Source organism: Herpailurus yagouaroundi, unplaced genomic scaffold (genome assembly GCF_014898765.1).
Source record: "Herpailurus yagouaroundi ecotype Mexico unplaced genomic scaffold, PumYag 28, whole genome shotgun sequence".
In the NCBI taxonomy this organism is placed as follows: Eukaryota; Metazoa; Chordata; class Mammalia; order Carnivora; family Felidae; genus Herpailurus; species Herpailurus yagouaroundi.
In genome coordinates this window covers 36,456,413-36,475,654 of record NW_024412376.1, presented here as the reverse complement: position 1 = coordinate 36,475,654, position 19,242 = coordinate 36,456,413, and the positions used below count along the sequence as shown (strand labels likewise).

Genomic DNA, 19,242 nt, shown 5'->3' with positions numbered 1-19,242 from the left:
CCGCAGCCCGGCCGGAGGCGGAGCCGCCGCCCGCCGCCTCCCGCCAGCGCACCACTTCTCCGCCGAGCGAGTCGCCGACTGGCAGTAAGTGAGCGCGGGGGCTGGGGCAGCCCGATTCGGCCCACCTGGAACCTTCCGACCCGGGCCAGGTCCGAGCGGACGGCGGTGTGGGCGGCTTACAGCGGATCCGCTTCCGGATCCTGGCAGCGGTGCTCAGATACCCGCCGGGAGCCGGCGCTGGTGGGAACGCGAGGCGGCAGGCGCTGTCTGCGCGGGCTGCGGAAGTGCTAAGCCTGGACGCGGCGTCGCACCCAGGCTGGGCTGGCCGAGGTCCCCCGCGGGATCGGGCCCCTCTGCCGCGCCTGCGGTACTTGCGCAAAGCTTCGGAAGTAAAGTCGTTTTGCACCGAAGGGAAAAGTGGATATTTTAAAAAGAGTAGCTTTGATAAATGTAAAAAGATGGGTTTCCTCTCTTCAATTTTGGTCGTTTCATAAAACCATCTGCTCAAACAGATTTCCTTCTAATTAGTTTCCGTGCTGCCCAAGTTCATACTACAGTTCTAGCTTATTAGAGGAGGGAGTTGTTGATTTTTGAGGGTTTGCGGGGCTCTTTGACGGATATTATTTATTTTGAAAACACCTGCCCCATGTTGAAAATTGCATACTGCTGACAAATCTGGGTGGGGAGAAAGGTTTGTCGCATGAAACGCCTGTCAGATCCAAAGCATTCTGTGAACCCCAAATTTGTCCCACCTGTAATCCAACCCCAGAGAGCAACTGGTAGCATCTTTACTTCTCCACTTCCCCACACCCACCCACCCCCAACTCCGACGAAATCGCCAGCTTTAAATTAGGAAACAGAGACAGCTTTAGATTCAAATCCCTTTTACATAGTTAATTTTAAAGCCCTTTGAATTCCAGACATCCAAAGATTAGGTTAGCCGCCAGGGCAAGAGGCATTGTTCTTGTGAACTATGAACACCAATGCTTTTTTCTATGAGACAGTTTTTAGCCCATAAAAATGGAGGTTAACTTTTTCATCGATATTTTAGAATGTGGTTATGCGATTGATGCGTGACAACTTGTATTTCCGGGTTCCTTTACCAAGGGATGGGAGGAAGGACTGTGCTGGGTTCACTACCTCCCGGCTCTACTTGACCTCTAGTTTCAGACTTCCACCTGATTTCATCCTTGGCAGATGTAGTACCTGTCCTTCAGCTGAAAGAGACAAAAGAGCAGGAATGATTCAGAACACTTTGACTACCACAACCTTAACCAAGGAAGCAAAGTATTTGAATTCTTTGAGACGCACATTATGTTTCCTTCCTCTGCTGATTTAGGTACATTTAGCAATGAAGGATCAATTAAAGCAAAACCGAGAAAACCTCTGCTGCTCTCCTATCTTAAGGTAGATACGGATTTGGCTGAGTTGGGCGAGGCCACCTATACCAATGAAGTGTCTTCATGGTGAGGTTATTCAGTCCTATTCAGGACTAGGTGCAGGGTTAACCACCACATCTCACTCACCCTCATAGATGCACTGTCTTTTCCCTGTACTCTCGCTTTTCTTTCTCCCTTTTTTACACTGTTCCTTTTAGGGACATACCATGACTCTATTTTGGATCATGGAATCTAGGATATCATTACCTTTCAGTGTCAAAAGTTTGTTTAGATGACATCGTTCCTTATCAGTATTCTCTAATTTCCCCAAATCCTGTCTTTATTGTCCTGGAAAATTCTGCCGACCAAAGCCTCCATTGGAAATTCCATTGTGTCTTTCAAAAGTAAACATGGCATCTACAACTTGAATTTTTTTTCTTGCATTATCATTTTAATGTTGACTTGCATAGTTTCCTGATTGTCTGGTCAGCTTGTTATTTCTGCTTCATACTGGAATGCAAGTGGAAGGAACTTCTCATAAGACACTGAATATAAATGGGATAGGGAGTCTTTTTGAGATGTAACAACATAGACTCTGCCCTTCGCTTGAATTCTGTCCTTTGAATTTCTGTCCACTAATTACTCTAGAAAGAGCTGGCTATTCACCTTGGGGCTCAGGAGTGATCTGTTTACTTGGCCTTTTCAGAGCAGCTTTAATTCACTACTCTCCAAGTGCTGCTTGGTGAGAAATTTGCCTGGTCAGTGGAGATAAACCAATTGGGTAATACAGTCATGCCCAAGGAACCTTTGAAACTGCTCTCCCGCAATCCCGAGGAGAAAACATTGTCAGAACTTTCCCGTCTCACCACTCCACTAAACCATGACACTGCTTGGTTTATACCAGATCCATCTTGGATTATAAATTACCCCAAGACAATTTTAGCTTGATTTGTTCAGGCTCTAAAAGTTTATGCTGGCAGGTACTGGAGAAACACTTTTGATGCTGCTGCTAATGATGCGGGTAGGAACAATGACAGTTTTCTTTTGAGTTTTATGAGAAAATATATTCCTGGATGTCTGTTGGAGAAGCCTGAGAGTGTTATCTTAAAAGCCTTGAGTCAAGGCTGAGGTATTATCATACTCCATTATCAGTGTTATTTTTTGTACCCTTGTATATTTTAGACCTTAAGACTGATCTGCCAGTTGCAAGATCTAAATAAGCCCCTGCAAGTCTGTGGGTTTAATTCATTATTTTCTCTGGAAGACAATAGGAGGTCTTTGATGTGGATAGAATTTGGTCTTAGGAGAACTGACAAGTGCAACCTTTGAGATAAGCAAGTCGAGGGGAAGTTAAGGGGAGTAAATCTAGTGACACTGAGCCACTGTTATCTAGCCGCTCAGCTTTTATGTGTTTTTTCAGAGTTTAGTGGAAATTCAACCTCAGAAACGGAGCTTTCATTGGCAGATATTTTGTCACACAAATGCTGGCCCTTTCCTGGGTAAAATGACTATTTTTGCATATCCTGTCTGTGTATCTCATCTTAATCCTTGAACAGAAATACCTTCTCCCTGGAATTTTCACTACATTCTTCTTTTTCTTAACATACTGGATGTCTGGGTGAAATTTATTTAGGCAGAGGGGCTGGCCAGGAAGATGAGGATGTATCCTTGAGTCAAACAAAAACACTGTGTCTGTCAGCATCTTTATTAACTTATGAAAGTTTAGAAGTGCTCCGATACAAGCTATAGATATGAGTTTACTTCTCCCTTAACTGCAGTAGAAGGAAGCAACCTAAGACTGCAGAGTTCTGGAAGTGGTGCCGTTTGTAGAAATATGCTGGAGGCAGGTGGAATTTTGGAGGATGATTAGCCTTTTAAATCACTATCTCCTTATTGCAGATGTTTTCCAAGTTTCAGAATGTCTGCTGTTTGAGAGCTGTCTTGTTTAGTTTAAGTATAGTGACTGATTTAAACCAAAATATCAAGAGACGCATGAAGTCTTGCTGACCTGCTTATCTCCCATTAGGGTAAGGGCCAGCATTTTAGGACTCTCATTCCTGACCTTCAAGGATGATGATTTTGAGGACCAGGATGTAAACTAAATGGAAAATCTTTCAGATTAAGACCCCTGAAAAGAGAGAAATGGCATCTGACCAAAAATGTGAAGGACAAGACCCATTTTTGTTTCAGATTATTCTGTTCAAGCAGGTAGAAGAAAGGAAAGATGTTTTCAAGCACGGTCTGTCAGCCTGCGGGATTATTGAACAAGTATTATTTGTTACAAACCCCCTGCTTTTTGATCTGAAAGGTACAATCTAGTAAAAGGCAGAGCATACGCCTTGGAAAAAATTTCAAGCCTTGGTGATAACTTTAGACATTAGCGTGCATTCTCCTCCCGCCTGTTCACTTATTTCCTCACCTGGAAAAGCAGGATTTGGTTTAAATCAGTGACTATAGTTAAGGCTGTGGGAGAACCCTTTTCCGTCGTTCAGCTTCCTGAGAGACTCACGATGGCCCCTCACCATGACATGAGATTTGTTTCCTTAAGCAGAGAAAGTTGTGTTCTTACCTCTTTCAATACAACCTGGGCAAAGTGACACTTGTTACGTAATTCCAAGACTCCTATTTGACGCATGGCTCTGTTCCTATAGCATTTATTCCCTAAATACCGAGCAGTTTAGTAGGGACCAGGCTAGCACCAAAATGACCCACAAGGGGGGCATTCCTGGAGGGTAAGTGATAGATATCTTTGAGCTTCGCTTAAGAACATGAGATCAGGCCTCTTTAATCATGAACATGGCCTCTCAGACTAAACAAAGACAGAACTGTCTCTTTGCTAACCACATGCGATTTATTTAAATTAGGGTTACACATTCAACAGTGGTGTCAAAGCTATATTATAAAACTGCCTAAAAGAATGAGTTCTCTGGGTCTTTGCTAAGGGATAAAAAAAAAAAGGCATTAGCCACATTGAATGGGATTTGCATCTTGTTAGCTTGCCTGTGTATCCTGAACTGCTGGACACAATGGGAGGGTACAGGTCTATCTTTGTAGCTGGGCAGTCTGCCTTAGTTGCGATTCTTCTGGGAATTCATATAGTGAACTAGAAGCATGAGGAGTGGGGCGGAGGGGGAAAAAAGGCAGGAACTTGCAGGATACTCAAAAGAAGGGGAGCTTGGGGTCAGCCAGATACTTTTTTGCTGTATTTTTCATCTCTGTGACTTAATTATTTTATAACTGGAAGTTTTTTTGTAATTCAAAATCAGTGGTACAGTTTGCCTTAGCAACAGCACAGGCTACCACTGTGCATAGTCATCTTGTCAGTGTTGGTGAGTGAATTGTTTCCTTGCAAATTTGGGCCAGCTTTCTCCCCTTTCCTGGTCAGCATCCATCCAGGGTTTCCTTCACTTACTCCATGCATTGGACTCTGCTTATGAAAGGCAAAATAATTGCTATTGTAGTCAAAGGAGAAGATTATAAAAGTGAATCTCTAATGAAATGCTAGCATTTCTTGGCTACCCCCCTTATTTAGCGTGGCCAATCAGAGGTCACCCAGGGAAAAGCAGATAAAAAGGCACTCAAATGGGCTGAATGTTTGTGTCTCAATAGCTGCAGAAAACAGATGGCAAAAATTAGGGGCCTTTGTCCTCTCTCAGCCAATAATGAAGACACTGATCAAAACCAAATTTAGTTGTTATAGAATGTGGTCTCCAGATTCCCAGTACCATTAAGAAGAATTCTGTTTTTACAACGCTCTTTCCATTTGGAGAAGCAATACTTCATCAGTCTGTTGTGCCACACACTCTACAGCAAATGAGCCTTAAATAGGAAGTCCTGTGTTTTGTCCCCGGTCACACGGAGGCCACACGGTCATGTTGCACGATGAGGTGTGGTGGGTGCTATTTGCTTAGAGGAAGGATGAGCAGAGGCTAACGGCACTCTTTTTGCGATTTTTCACTGTTTTCGGCCATTAAGTAGCAATTACCCTTTGAGTCTCCTTCATCCCTTTCCTCCACAAACGTCTCAATCCAGAAACCTAAAGAACAAAATAATTGATGCCTGAAGGCTAAAACCCACGCAAAGCTGCCAAACCACCCATGAAAACAACATGAGACATTTAGAAGTGTGGAAAGGGAAGAGGTGGGAGTGAAGGGAATGGAGGCCCTGCCCAAAGTGCCCCTTTTTCTTGTGACATTTACTCTAATATCTCCACTTCAGCTACAGATCCCACAGAGGAATGTATGTTTTATTCACTTTTTTAAAGTTTATTTAGAGCAAGTCAGAGAGCATGAATGGGGGAGGGACAGAGGGAGAGGAAGAGAGAATCCCAAGCAGGCTCCGCACTGTAAGTGCAGAGCCTGACGTGAGGCTCGAACTCAGGAACCCTGAGATCATGACCTGGGCCAAAACCAGTAGTCAGATACTTAGCTGGCTGAGCCACCCAGGTGCCCCGTTTTATTCATTTTTAACACAGTCTCATTTAAAGAAAAAAACAGATTTCTCAAGGATTTCTTCTGAAGTTTTTTTCTTTTTAATGTTTATTTTTGAGAGGGCGGAGGAGGGGCAGAGAGAGAGGGAGACATAGTATCCAAAGCAGGCTCCAGGCTCTGAGCTGTCAGCACAGAGCCAACACGGAGCTTGAACCCCCAAACAGTGAGATCATGACCTGAGCTGAAGTTGGATGCTCAACCGACTGAGCCACCCAGGCGCCCCGCCCTGACTCAAGGATTTCTTCTACAAAGATTTTACTTCTAGTCCACATACATTGTTTTGCTTAAACAAAAGTTCTGAATTTTTTTTAAATTTTATTTATTTTGGGAGAGCACAAGCAGAGGAGAGGCAGAGAGCGAGGGAGAGAGAGAATCCCAAGTAGGCTCCGTACTGTCAGTACAGAGCCTGACCTGGGGCTTAAATTCACAAACCATGAAATCATGACCTTAGCCGAAATTGAGAGTCAGACGCTTAACCAACTGAGCCACCCAGGTGCCCCAAAGGTTCTGAATTTTTAATAAGCATTTATTGCAGATCAAATTCACTATACTTTCTAAAAAGGCTTTATATATCAATAATGGGAAATCATTAAGAATTCTTTGAATAGTTAATGCAGTTTCCGTACTAGGAGGAAGGCAGATTTATTGGGTTATGGAATTCTTAATTCCATCTGCATGGGGGCTGGTTTTCATTTGTAATGCAGTACGAACTATTCTTGGCATGTTTGGAGCTTATTCCACACAGGATGCTCCAGGACAGAACTAAAACTAGATAGAACTAAATTTCTTTTCCTAGATTTTTTTTTTTTCCTAAGCCATTTTCTCTTCAAGTCCCTTGGATAAATGCATTCACCAAAGTGCTGCCAGATCTAGTTTAGTGTTTACTGTTTACTGTTTAGTGTTCAATCTTCATTATTCAGCCATTCAACTAGTGTCTGTGGATGGGTGGTCAAGAGTTCACCAGCAGACCAGTGGGGGGGAGTCATGCCAAGTGGAGACACTCAGACCTCCAGCTTGTGTTCTAGATCTATTTTCTACTCCCTAGAGGCCCAGTGCCCAGCTTTCTAGATTTTGTACATAATGACCTGCTGTCACACTGACACTTTTCACATGCGTGCTATATTTAGTATCTGCAACTTAAGAATGACCACTCGATTCACTTGAAATCATTGGTCAGTGTATACAGTGTGTGGGATAAATACCAAAGGTAAAGGAAAAGGAAAAAGTTAATGTGACCCTTTTAACACAGAAGCATTTAAATTTAAAAACAACAATAACAACAAGTCTAAATTCATAAGCTGGTTTTGTAGAAAAGGCGTGGTGGTTTTAGGATGTGAATACTTACCAAATATATGGAGTCTGCATACTAAAGCTCATCTTCACTGGAAATTGGAGTGAGGGCCTGGCTCTTCCCTGATTCAATATGCTCAGGGGATGAACCATATTGGAATTCTAAATTGACAGCGATTGATTTGCTTTTTGTATTGCAGGCATATTTAGCAATTCTTGGTTAACTTACAGTCTTAAAACGGATAGAATTACCAAGGCAAAACAAAACATTAAACTCTTGAGTTAGACGTACTGTATTATCTTGTGGATTTATTGCACCGGAGCTGATTAGGTCGGGTTTGTGATATTTCTTCCAAGGGTCTGGGAGCCTGCATGCCTTCGGTAAATTGAAGTGACTGTCTGCTATTTATCTTTTATTTGTGATGAGAACCCTGCTGCCCCACCAGGATGTGCTTGGCAGTTTTCTCCATCCTCCTCTCACTCAGTATTTATTAGTTGTGAAAATTATTGGTTCCTGTGGCATGAATCTAGAAGAGCCAGCTCGCTTGGTTCAAGTGCATAATTTCATCAGCAGAGCAGCTGACTAGCTGAGCTAAGTTGGCACTGAGATGATAATAATGATTTAATCTCTTATTTGAACACATCTTTACCTTTAAAAATTTTTTTAACCCATTCATTTTTGAGAGACAGAGAGTGGGTGGGGGTGGGGACAGAGAGAGAGGAAGACATAGAATCTGAAGCAGGCTCCAGGCTCTGAGCTGTCAGCACATAGCCCAACATAGGGCTCGAACCCATGAACCTCGAGATCATGACCTGAGCTGAAGTCGGATGCTTAACCGACTAAGCCATCCAGGCGCCCCCAGGTCTTTACCTTTTAAAAATCACTTTCACGAGGCACCTGGGTGGCTCATTTGGTTAAGCATTCAACTCTTGGTTTCAGCTCAGGTCATGGTCTCATGGTTCGTGGGACCAAGTCCCACGTCAGGCTCTGTGCTCTCTCTCCTGTCACTCTCTCTCTCAAAAATAAATAAATACACTTTAAAGAAAATCACTTTCACATAAATTATTCCATCTTACTTTTACAGTAACTCTGAGAGGTAACATTTTAGAGATGAGGAAACTAAGGTTTTAAGAAGTCCAGTGACTTTTCCAGTGAAGGAAGAGTTAGAAATCACACCTAGGACATCCTTCTCACTAAATCAAAATGCTCAGTAAAACCTGACTGAATGACATATAATAAAATAATACAAGAATTGTGGGAAACTCTAGATGAAAGGACGTTTTATTGAGGGAGCAAATCCAGGAAGGTGTTTGGAAAAGTGGTTTCCAATAGAGAATAGTCACTTAAAATTTAACTCTAAACCCGAGAACACCACACAAAAAAACCCATTAGGGAACATGTAAACAAGACCTAATCAAGTGTCAGTTCACATAGTATAGACAAGAAGTACATGACAATTCAGGGAAAAGAGAGAAAAGCATAGGCCAGAAAATCAGAGATAGTATAAATGAGGAAGTTCGAGCTTAAAGAATGTCCAGATTTAGATGGAAGAGAGGAGAGTGTAGGGCATGATAGGCTATTGGGAACATCCCAAGCAAGGCTAGAGAGCCATAGTCCAGCTGGGGAACAGCTGGGAGACACATCTGATTGGAGGAGGGAATGGCCAGAAGGTCTAGGTAGGGGAGCCTTGGGAATTAAGGTTGAATAGAGAGGATGGGGCCACACCAAAGAGGATCTTTAGTGCCACACAGCAAAATGTGAACTGAGATATGGGTGCTGTGGTGCGTGGACAGGGTTGATTCCCTCTGAGGGCTGGGAGGGAGAGTCTGTTCTGTGTCTCTCTCCTAACTTCTGGTGATCTCAGGCATTCCTTGGCTTGGAGGTGGTGTTCCCCTTGTGTCTTCACATTGACTTCCTTATGTGTAGGTCTCTGTGTCCATTTCACCCTTTTTATAAGGCCACCAGTCATACTGCATTAGGACCCACCCTAATGACCTCATTTCCAAATAAGGTAACATTCTAAGATACTGAAGGCTTCAACCTATCTTTTTTGGGGGGGGACACATTCAGCCATCCCAGGAGCCTTTAATGAGTACTGAGCTGCAGACTAAGGGAGAAAGGTTCTTTTAGTAAAGATGCACTAACAGAACGCAGAGCACCCTGCAGGCAAGGGAGGGAGCCATGGTCTGGGAGTGGAGGATGGAGAGAAAATAGGTAAAAATCTGCAGACATGTTTTTCTTCTTTTTTTAGAGAGAGAGAAAGAGACAGAGTGTAGGGAAGGGGCAGAGACAGAAGGAAGAGAGAATCCCAAGCAGGCTCTGCACTGTCAGCACAGAGCCCGACCTGGGGTTTGAACTCATGGACCATGAGATTGTCACCCGAGCTGAAACCAAGAGTTGGATGCTTAACCGATTGAGCCACCCAGGTGCCCCAAAATCTGCACACAATTTTAAAGGAAGAGTTGAAAAGATTTAAGGAGCAGCAGTGCTAATATAAGTCAAGAACATGACTGTTTACAGAGCGCTCTACCTCCTTTGATCTTGATGACACAGAAGGCTGAGTGGTGCCTCCAGGGTTTCTGGTCTGGGAGAAGGACCAGCGGTGAGGTCATCCACACTGGGGAGGGCACCTGGCAGACGTAGCTGCACCTGCTGCATGTGAGCTGGTGACGGGGCCGAGCAGAGATGTCCATGGGGTCACTGGCGGTCTGAACCATGTGTCCTCTCTCTAGACATCGATGTGGGGATTTAGACACATTCAAACCATCCTTTGGGCCTTGGGAGTGGGGGAGATCTCTGAGGGAGCGAATTTAGGAGAAAGTGGGCTTGGTATTTTGGCAAATTCCCAGGGTGAGAGGATTACTAATGAGTCAAAGCACCATCTAAAGAGGCAGAGGAGAAACTGTGAAGTTCTCTAGCTCCAAAGCTGAAGAAAAACGGAGTTTCATGTAGAAGTTTCAGTGCCAGGACCACAGGAAGGTGGGCGGAGAACAGGAAGGGAACTGGCTCAGGACCAGCGTGGGGAAGACTTTGGGTTTAGCTCAGGTGGGCAGCGGGAGGAGACAGTGTGAGGGAAAGGAAGGGAGGGAGAGGGTGGCCATCACAGGCTGGCAGGATCAAGGAAAGGGCCAGGGGGCTTTTATTTTGCAGTTGTATTTTTGAGATACAGTTTAGGTACAGTAGCTTCGCCCCTTCTGGTGTTCAGTTCTGGGAGCTTTGACAGTGCACATGGCTGCGTAACCACCACCACTATCAAGATGGAGAACGGTTAGATCCCCCACCCCCCATGATTCCTTTGTGCTGAGGGGCCTTTTTAGAGGAAACCCGTGTGTGTTTGCAGTCAGAAGGGAGAGGAGCCATGCCAAAGGAGAAAATGATGGTGCGAGAGAGGGAAGGAAGGGGTTAACTGAGGGATGAGACCCTGGAGCTGGTAAGGGGGCAGGCGGGCCACCCTGAAGCAGTGAATTCTCGTGAAAAGGAACACTTCCCCTCTTCCTATGAGGTGGAAGGAAGGATGAATGCTTACATTCAGGGTCTATGATATATTTGGGGGGTGAATTCGTTAAGTCCTGCCAACAAAACCATTTCCTGCTGAGCAAGATGTTAAATGTCATATTCCATAACTTCCGGCTTGGCGGAATTATTTCCTATTGCAATTTCTGTCTGCAGGAATTACATCAAAGCAGAGGGCAGGCGCATGGCTGGTTTTCTTCGGGCTGTGCGCCCCAACCCTGCTGCCGTGTAATACCGCAGCAGCTTTAGAACCAACACTTCAGAATTCTCCGAAGTTGAGGCTATCTGCATCTTGTCCTGTACCACATACAGTGGGAAAACTTGGCAGCAAAAATAGCCTCAATCCCCATAAATGCGTGTGGCAGCCGTATAAATGACTCACTGCTGAAGAGCTAGCTTCCACAGACGTGTCCTCCGGGCATGATTTAGTGAAAGAGAATCGCTTCTCATCTTGTTATGTTTTTAACGTAAAATCACCCTGGAGTGATTTTCCCTCCTAACATCTGTGATGTCACTTACTTCGCCTCATCTTTGCTGTCCCACAGCCGTCACCCGACTCAGGGGTGGGAGTCAGGAGAGTGTTAGACAGCAATTCTGAGACTGTGGGTTGGGAATCAAGTTGTGGGCTGTAACTGGCCTGTGTAAAAAGTGAAATAGAATGAGAAACAGCAGAGGGCTAAGTGTGATCTCACGCAACTTTTGTTTCAGGCACGGCACCGCAACATAAAATATGTCTCTACTGTGGATCGTAGGCACATACATTTGGGAAATTCAGGTGTAGAAGTGTGTGGATCCTCTACCAATAGTGTGGCCCTATGCAGGTTACCGAACGTCCTTGTGGCTTAGTGAGAGCCATAGTCTGTCAAATGGGGACAATAACAGTATCTATTCCATATGGTTGTTGGAAGGATTAAAGAGGAAATGGCGTGAGAAGCATTATGGACTGCGCCTGGTTAGTGGTCAATGCTTATTATTACGATCTCTTTTCCTGCCTAAATCTGCAACTCAGAAATTTGTTCCCTACCCAGACCTTTCTTCTCAGCCTCGAACTGTGAACCCAGCAGCTCGTTTGACACCTCCATTTGGTGGTCCCACAGTCCTCTCCAGCTCAACGTATCCAAACTTGAACTCAACTCATACCCACCTTCTCTCTTCAGTCCTTCCCCCCTCTTCCCTCTCCTGCCCCCAAGCATGCAGCCCCCTCTGCCGCTCCTCCTGAATTCACTGTTCTCTGAGGGGTGTGACCACTCACCCCCCTACCTGGGTTGCCTAAGCATCATCTTACTAATGCTTCTAGTAAGAGAATTCTAAGCCTGCGTCACCATCATCGTATGGCAGGCAGATGAATGCAGTTCTGCCTTCAGTCTTGCCCCGTGTCCGTCCCTTCCAACCTTTCATGTTTGTAAGTCTTCAGTGGGTCTCATAGCTTTCAGCCTACTGGGCAAGGTGCATCATGGCCTGTTCTCTTCCTGCCTCTCCACCCTCATCTCTTGCCCCCAGCCTTGTACTACACACTCTCGTAATCCCATACGGCTTGTCGTTGGTCTTCCCCTGCTGATTCACACTTTCCTTCAGGTTTCCTCTGCCTAAAAGGCTTGTTCCATATTTTGCCGTGTGGCTGACTCTTATGTGGCCTTCATGACTCAAGGTTGATGTTCAAGTCAGAGAGACTTAGGTTTGAATCCCCTAATCAATAGTTAATAGCCACGCGACTCTGAGAGGTGAATTTCTGAGGCAGCTGAAATCAGTCTGTGGCTCTGTAAAATGGGAATAGCAATCCCTAGCTCACAGAGTTGTAAGAATTAGTTGAGTGATCATGTATAAAGAACAGTATCTGGCACATACTGAGTAATTACTTAATAAATAAATGGTTGTGACTGTTATTTTACTTATAGTAATTATTTTTCATTTGATTATGTTTATTTTTGAGAGAGAGACAGAGAGAGAGAGAGAGAGAGAGAGAGAATGGGGGAGGGGCAGAGAGAGGGAGCCAGAGGATCCAAAGCTGGCTTCATGCTGTCAGCAGAGAGCTCGATGTGGGATTTGAACTCACCAAACTGTGAGATTATGACCTGAGCCAAAGTCAGACACTTAACTGACTGAGCCACCCAGGTGCCCCTATTTTTAATTAAAAAAAAAAAAAAAAAAAAGGCTCAGTTCACTTCCTTCCAGGCCAGAGCTTCTTGCAGACCTGAATGTGTCAGGTTGTTAAAGATCTGAGTTGTTTCTCCTGACTGACTACCCTTCCCCTCTCTTCTTCCCTTGATCAACCCCTCCCTCAAGATTCAACCCCAAAGTCACCTCGTTGGGGACTCTTCCCAAGCTCCTGGGCTCCCAGGCTTGTTTTAGCTCCATCAGAGTTCTCAGCTGCCTGAACACTGATACACCCTTTCCCCCCTGGATTCCAAGACTCCTGAGGGCTCTATGCCCCGTTCATTGTTGCATACCAAGCCCTCTCAGTGCATGCAGGTGCCTGACATGTAGTACATGATGAGTAATTGTTTCATTGATGAATGAATGGATGAATGAGAAGACTGTTGTAATTACTTCCTTACTGGTGTCCCTGCCTTCTCTCTTTCAAGAAATTCATCCTGTTAATTGCAATCAGATTAGTTCTCTCAAAGTAGAGTTCTGTCGCTCACCTGTGCTCAAATTTTGTTCTGGCCAGTTCACTCTACTAACACTGGCAGTTAGGGCCATCCCCAAGGTGGCTTCTATTTAGTGTTCCAGCCTTTCCTTCTGTTTTCCCTATATCTTGTACCTTATGCAAAATTAGGCTGTTTTCACTCCCTTTGTGCCTATCTATCTGTGCTGGCTCTTTCTGCTTGGAAACACCTAATACCTTAACTGCCTACTGTTCACCTGCTCATCTTTACTTGTCACAGCCCCACAACTTTGGAGATCCTCTCAAATGCTACCACATGACAATTCCAGAAGCCTTTTTGATCCATTTTCTTTCTTGTTGTTTTTTAAGATTTTATTTTTAAGTAATTTCTCCACCACACGTGAGGTTCGAACTTACAACCCTGAGATCAAGAGTCACAAGCTCCACCAACTGAGCCAGCCGGGCACCCCCTTGATCCATTTTCTAAACAAATAAAAATAGGTTTCCTCAGTTCTCCTTTGCATCTGATACAGCCTGCCATAGACTTCTGTCCTGGAGAAAGATTGCCCTTTATCTACCAGCTTATTTACAAACTTTTTTTTTTTAATGTTTGTTTATTTTTTTGAGAGAGAGAGGGAAAGAGAGAGAGAGACAGCACAAGTGGGGGAGGGGCAGGGAGGGAGGGAGACACAGATTCTGAAGCAGGCTCCAGGCTCTGAGCACAGAGCCTGACACAGGGCTCAAACTCAAAAGCCATGAGATCGTGACCTGAGCTGAAGTCGGCCACTTAACCGACTGGGCCCCCCAGGCGCCGTTTACATGTTTGTTTTTGATGGCAAGTTCTTTGAGTCTGGGGATTGTGTCTTCAATGTCTTTGTAAACCTAACAGCATCTAGAATATTATATTGCTTATTGTTTCTCATAAGTGTTTGAGGAGGTGAATAGAACTGAATATCAGCTGGATCTGGTTCTCCTTTCTGCTTCCTGATTTAATTTAGGGGCTAGAGTAGGAGGAATTAGGGTTTGACTCTGGCTTTTTGACTCTCAAATATATTTCATTAACTGTATATTGATGTCATGTTATAACTGCATTGTAGTAGGTATTCAATAAGCATGTTTGATGAATTGAAGATTAATTAGTAGTTTGTTTTCTTTTAGAACTAACCTACCTTCAAGTCTGGTGTTTATGGTTCTTACTTTGTATGCATACTAATAAAACAAAATGAGTTAAGAGTCAAAGTATATGAAATGTGAAGATGTAAATACACAAACATGTCAGTAGGTGGAGGTTGTGTGTGTCACACACGCAAACACACGTATACATATATACACACACACTTTCTACATTATCAAGTTATTAAGCAAAACCCTGGAGGATGAGGACAGTCTATGTTTGGTCTCATAAATATGTTTTCTAAATTTTTTAAAAATTCATTCATTTATTTTGAAAGAGATAGAGACAGCACAAGGAGGGGAGGGGCAGAGAGAGAGGAAGAGAGACAGAATCCCAGGTAGGCCTCGTGCTGCCAGCCCAGAGCCCCATATAGGCCCTGAACTCATGAAACCATGAGATCACGACCTGAGCTGAAACCAAGAGTAGGACGCTCAACCAACTGAGCCACCTGGGTGACCCTGGTCTCACAAATATTGAAACCTAATTTTATATCTTTTTCAAGGAATAGAAGGTCCATTGGTAGTCTGCTCTCCAACTCTGTCCCTTTGTGACCTACAACCTCCCCAGCCACGTAAAGTTTGAGGTGTGTGTTCGGTGATCTGCCACGGTGCTGAGTGGCAGTGGAATGACCTTAAGAGCTGGTCCTGCGTTCAGGTGGACCAAAGCTCACCGTCTTTCATCCACGTGAAATTGATCCTCCTTCCTGCAAGTGAAAGGGCCCAGGCAGTAGTCCTTCTCATTTATTTGTTCTTCTGCTCGTCTCCCCATGTAACCCTGGGTAAGGGTGAGCCTTAAGGTGGTGGCAGCCGTACCTTTTACGTGTCCGAGTCCAAGCAACTCTTGGCAACAAGTCAACAAACTAAACTAACACTAGTTTTTCAGGAAAGTTTGCCAATTTTCAGTTGTTTACAAGCTTTGATGGGGACTAACTTTCAAAATTAATAAGGCCTGACACATGGCATAACACATTTCACAGTTTGTACCCAACCAGATTTCATGGAGGTAAAGGTAATGAATTGGCTGTTGTGAAATATCACGTCTGCCCTTACTGAAGACAGGAGCGTTGCGTGCAGGATATGATAGTAACAATAAAGTAATTTCCATGTCCTTTTGATGTTGATCCTGGGAGACCACAAAATCAGAACAATAGAAGATCATTTATCTGGGCTTCTAAACACCAGAAGCATTCAAACAATGAAATTATTTTTAAAGGATATTTTTCACCCAATTAAAAAAAATCATGCCAGTGTAATAACTGAAGAACATTTGCTCTAAGGAACAGTGTGAGTCGTAGTGCTGTGATCTGTGTTGCTGGGTGTAACAGCACAATCCCCTGATTACAGGGTAAAGTGGATCTTGGTGGACTGCTCCACTAGCATAATGGCAGTCTTACTGTTAATGCCAAGTTGGGTTGCTCTTGGTCCTTGACATGTTTTGGTAGGCACAGGCTGTGCTAAGATGTTGAATTTCTATTTATTTATTTATTTTATTTTAGAAAGAGAGAACATGCACACGAGAGTGGAAGAGGGGCAGAGGGAGAGAGAGAGAAACAGAGAGAGAGGGAGAGAGAGAACCTCAAGCAGGCTCCACGCTCAGTATGGAGCTGGACTCGGGGCTTAATCCCACGTTCCTGGGACCATGATCTCAGATGAAATCAAGAGTCGGACGCTCAATGGACTGAGCCACCCAAGCATCCCAAGCGGTTATATGTGTTCAATTATACATATAACATGTTACCTGCTAAAGCACCATTTTCAACCACGATGCTATTATTTTATTTTATTTTATTTTATTTTATTTTATTTTATTTTATTATTTTATTTTATTTTATTTTATTTTATTTTATTTTATTTTATTTTATTTTTATTTTTTCACGATGCTATTTTAGAGTTAAGATAACTAACTAAGCTCCAGAAAAGTTCTCTTGTTTCTAATAAGATTCTTCTTCAATCTCTGTTTTAGTCAAACCAGTAAGTCGTACTTGCAAAGTTGTCTTGAGAATAAAATGGGGTGTTTAACATAGAGTCCGGTACTAAATAAATGTGCGTTCCCTCCCTCTTCAGATGCCTTGAACCAAAATGTGTATGGGGGGAAAGTAATATTCATAGAATAAATGACTGGTATTTACTGAGCACTTAGTTATATATAGACCCTGCTGTATCTAGAGATAAAAAGATGGGTAACGTATAGGCCAACAGCTCACTCTCTTGTAAGAGAGGCAGTCATTTAAACCAGTAATTACTGCAGAGAGTGGTAAGTACAGCCATAGACATATATACAAGGATTGACGATAACTCACAGGAGTGATTAATACCTTGTCTGAGTAAAACGACTATCAGGAGAGTTTTCAAAATAGAGGTGATGCATCAATTGACTCTCTAGCAGCAGAAGAAAGGATTGGATTCCAGGCAGAGGTAAAGCATGTATAAAGGCATGAAGGTTTAAAAAACAGAAGAAGGGGAATAACCCAGGACTCTCTGGAGGCCTCGAATGAGTGCATTTTAAATTCTTTAAGGATGGCTTGTTGAAGGACAAATGTGGGACCAGCAAGGGTAGCAGTTCCAGCTCCGATTGTATGTGTTGGAAGTGCTGGGCTTACGTGTCCCATGGTTGTCATGGAGTCTCAACATGTCTGGTGATCTGAAGTGGCTTGAATGCTCTAGAGATGGCATAGAGGTCCGGAAGATGGGCTCACAGAGGCAGAAGAGGGCCAGCACCTCTTGTACAAAACCCTAAAGGCTCCTTGTAATGGACTGAATGTTTGAGCCCCATCCCAAATTTATATGCTGAAACCCTAAATCCAATGTGATGGTATTTGGAGACGAGGCTTTGGGGAGATAATTAGGGTTTGATGAAGTCATGAAGGGGTGGTGCTCATGATGGGATTAGTGCTAAGTCTCCCTAGTTAGAAAATAACGTTGGTTTGGGGGCGCCTGGGTGGCTCAGTCAGTAATGTGTATGACTCTTGGTTTCCACTCAGGTCATGATTTCACAGTCTGTGAGTTTGAGCCCCACGTTGGGCTCTGCACTGACAGCATGGAGCCTGCTTGAGATTCCCTCCCTCCTCCTCTCTCTGCCCCTCCCCCACCCTCAAAAATAAATAAATAGAAATATTTTAGAAAATAATTGATAGAATTGTGTCGCAGGTCTTATATAAAGATAGCTCTCTTTTTCCTTTCTTTCTGTTTTTCCTTTCCTTTCCCTTCCTTTTCCTTTCCTTTCTTTCTTTCTTTCTGTTCCTTCTGATCGAGAGAAAAAGTTATCGCCCTATTTGTAATTATCAAAGAATGCAGTCATCATAAAACTGCTTTGAATTCCCTTGAGTGCAAAGCCACTTTGAGCCAAGTTAGTGTTCACATTATTGTTGCATGAGCGTGGAAGGGATGAATGTCACAAAAAGGGGCCTGCACCTCATCCTGTCTCTTGTCTCTTACCTTCCTCTTTTCTCTTCAGCAAACACCATGACCTTTATCAGGGAATAGCTCCCTTGTTCATCTTGCACTTAATTAGAAGCAAAATTTTAGAGCAGCATAAAATGTCCATGCATGGTAGCAACTAAACTTTCTACAGTGGTAGGTCGAATCACTAACTAAAAGCTGAATATCACACCCATAATTCCTCATTTGGCTTATGTGCAAAAGATTATTACTGCCAAACTGCACATCAGGATCGCTAGGCTATTTTTGAAAATGTTTTCCTTTAATAATACTGCAAATACTTACGGCCAAGCAATAAAAATAATGAGACACAACATCTTATTTGGTAGTGTTTTCTTTCTAATACGTTTTTTTTTTTTTTTTTAGATTCCCTGTTTGAAGGAAGAGGTTTTACATTGTCATTTGGACTAGTCTTTCAAAATTACATATTTGTATAAGTATTTTTCTCTTACGTAGAAAAAAGAATATCAAATAATTTTTACTAATTAGATTACCTTTACCTACCATGAAAGGACTCAGTCTAAGAATAAATAGTGTCCTTTTCTGTGTTGCTTCTATCATCAGTGGGAGGCTCCTACCCATACTGCTGGGACTCTACATCTTGTTAGGAGCTCACTGATTCAGAAATCATGAAAAAAGCAAGAGTGAATTACAGAATATCTAAACAGCTGTTTATTTTTAATACTCCCAGTATTTACACTAACCCAATAGCCATGTAAATGTGTTATAAAGCGTACCTTAAGAACTAGATAAAAAACATTTTCGGTAAGTGGTATGAAAATCTTTTCCTGTGGAGTACGTCTAACCCTTAGACAGGTTACGCTGTCCTGATAATCTTGCTTACCTGTCAGTCTAAATAAAGAGGTAAACCAAGGGAAGCTCAAATGACCAGAAATTCGGGAAACACGGGCTGTAGAAACTACAGGCCAGTCTGTTGAGGGTTTGGAGTGGGTTGTATTTATGGACCCACTTTATGGGTCTGTTTATGGAGCACGGGGTGGGGGCGGGGGGTTGCAGAATCCATCCAGAGTCCAAGCAGTAAATTCAGTGGCTTGAGGATGGGGAGAGACTCTGGGCAGATGTTCATTGGTCAGGAGATGAGACTTGGTCTTCTGTAACGCAAGCATTAGCAGGAAATCCGTCCCTCTGTTCCTAAGTTCTTTTCTTCTGAGGGCACAAGCATGAGATTCTCCGTTTCATATCCTCCACTTCCATTTTAGATTGAAATGCTTTTGCACACCATTTTCCTAACAGATTCCCTCTGCAAATACAGCTCAAAGGTATCTTTAGCTGAAGTGTTGAAGGTGTGTTGCATGAGGACCTGGCCAGTGTGTTCTCCGGAGGAGTGTTGGC

General features: G+C 43.5%; 1 protein-coding gene across 6 annotated transcripts in view; it reads left to right on the top strand.

The window, feature by feature from the left end:
* The window catches only part of TRIM2 (tripartite motif containing 2), a 121,476-nt gene that overhangs the window by 22,066 nt on the left and 80,168 nt on the right, over nucleotides 1–19,242 (top strand). Inside the window, exon 1 of one of the 6 annotated variants that reach the window (XM_040472118.1) lies at nucleotides 7–84. The exons of 4 other annotated variants lie outside the window; for them this stretch is intronic. The gene's annotated coding sequence lies outside the window, so the exon portion shown is untranslated. Of the gene's footprint in view, nucleotides 1–6; nucleotides 85–19,242 lie in introns of those variants that run through there. One more of the 6 variants, XM_040472125.1, reaches the window with a different exon arrangement.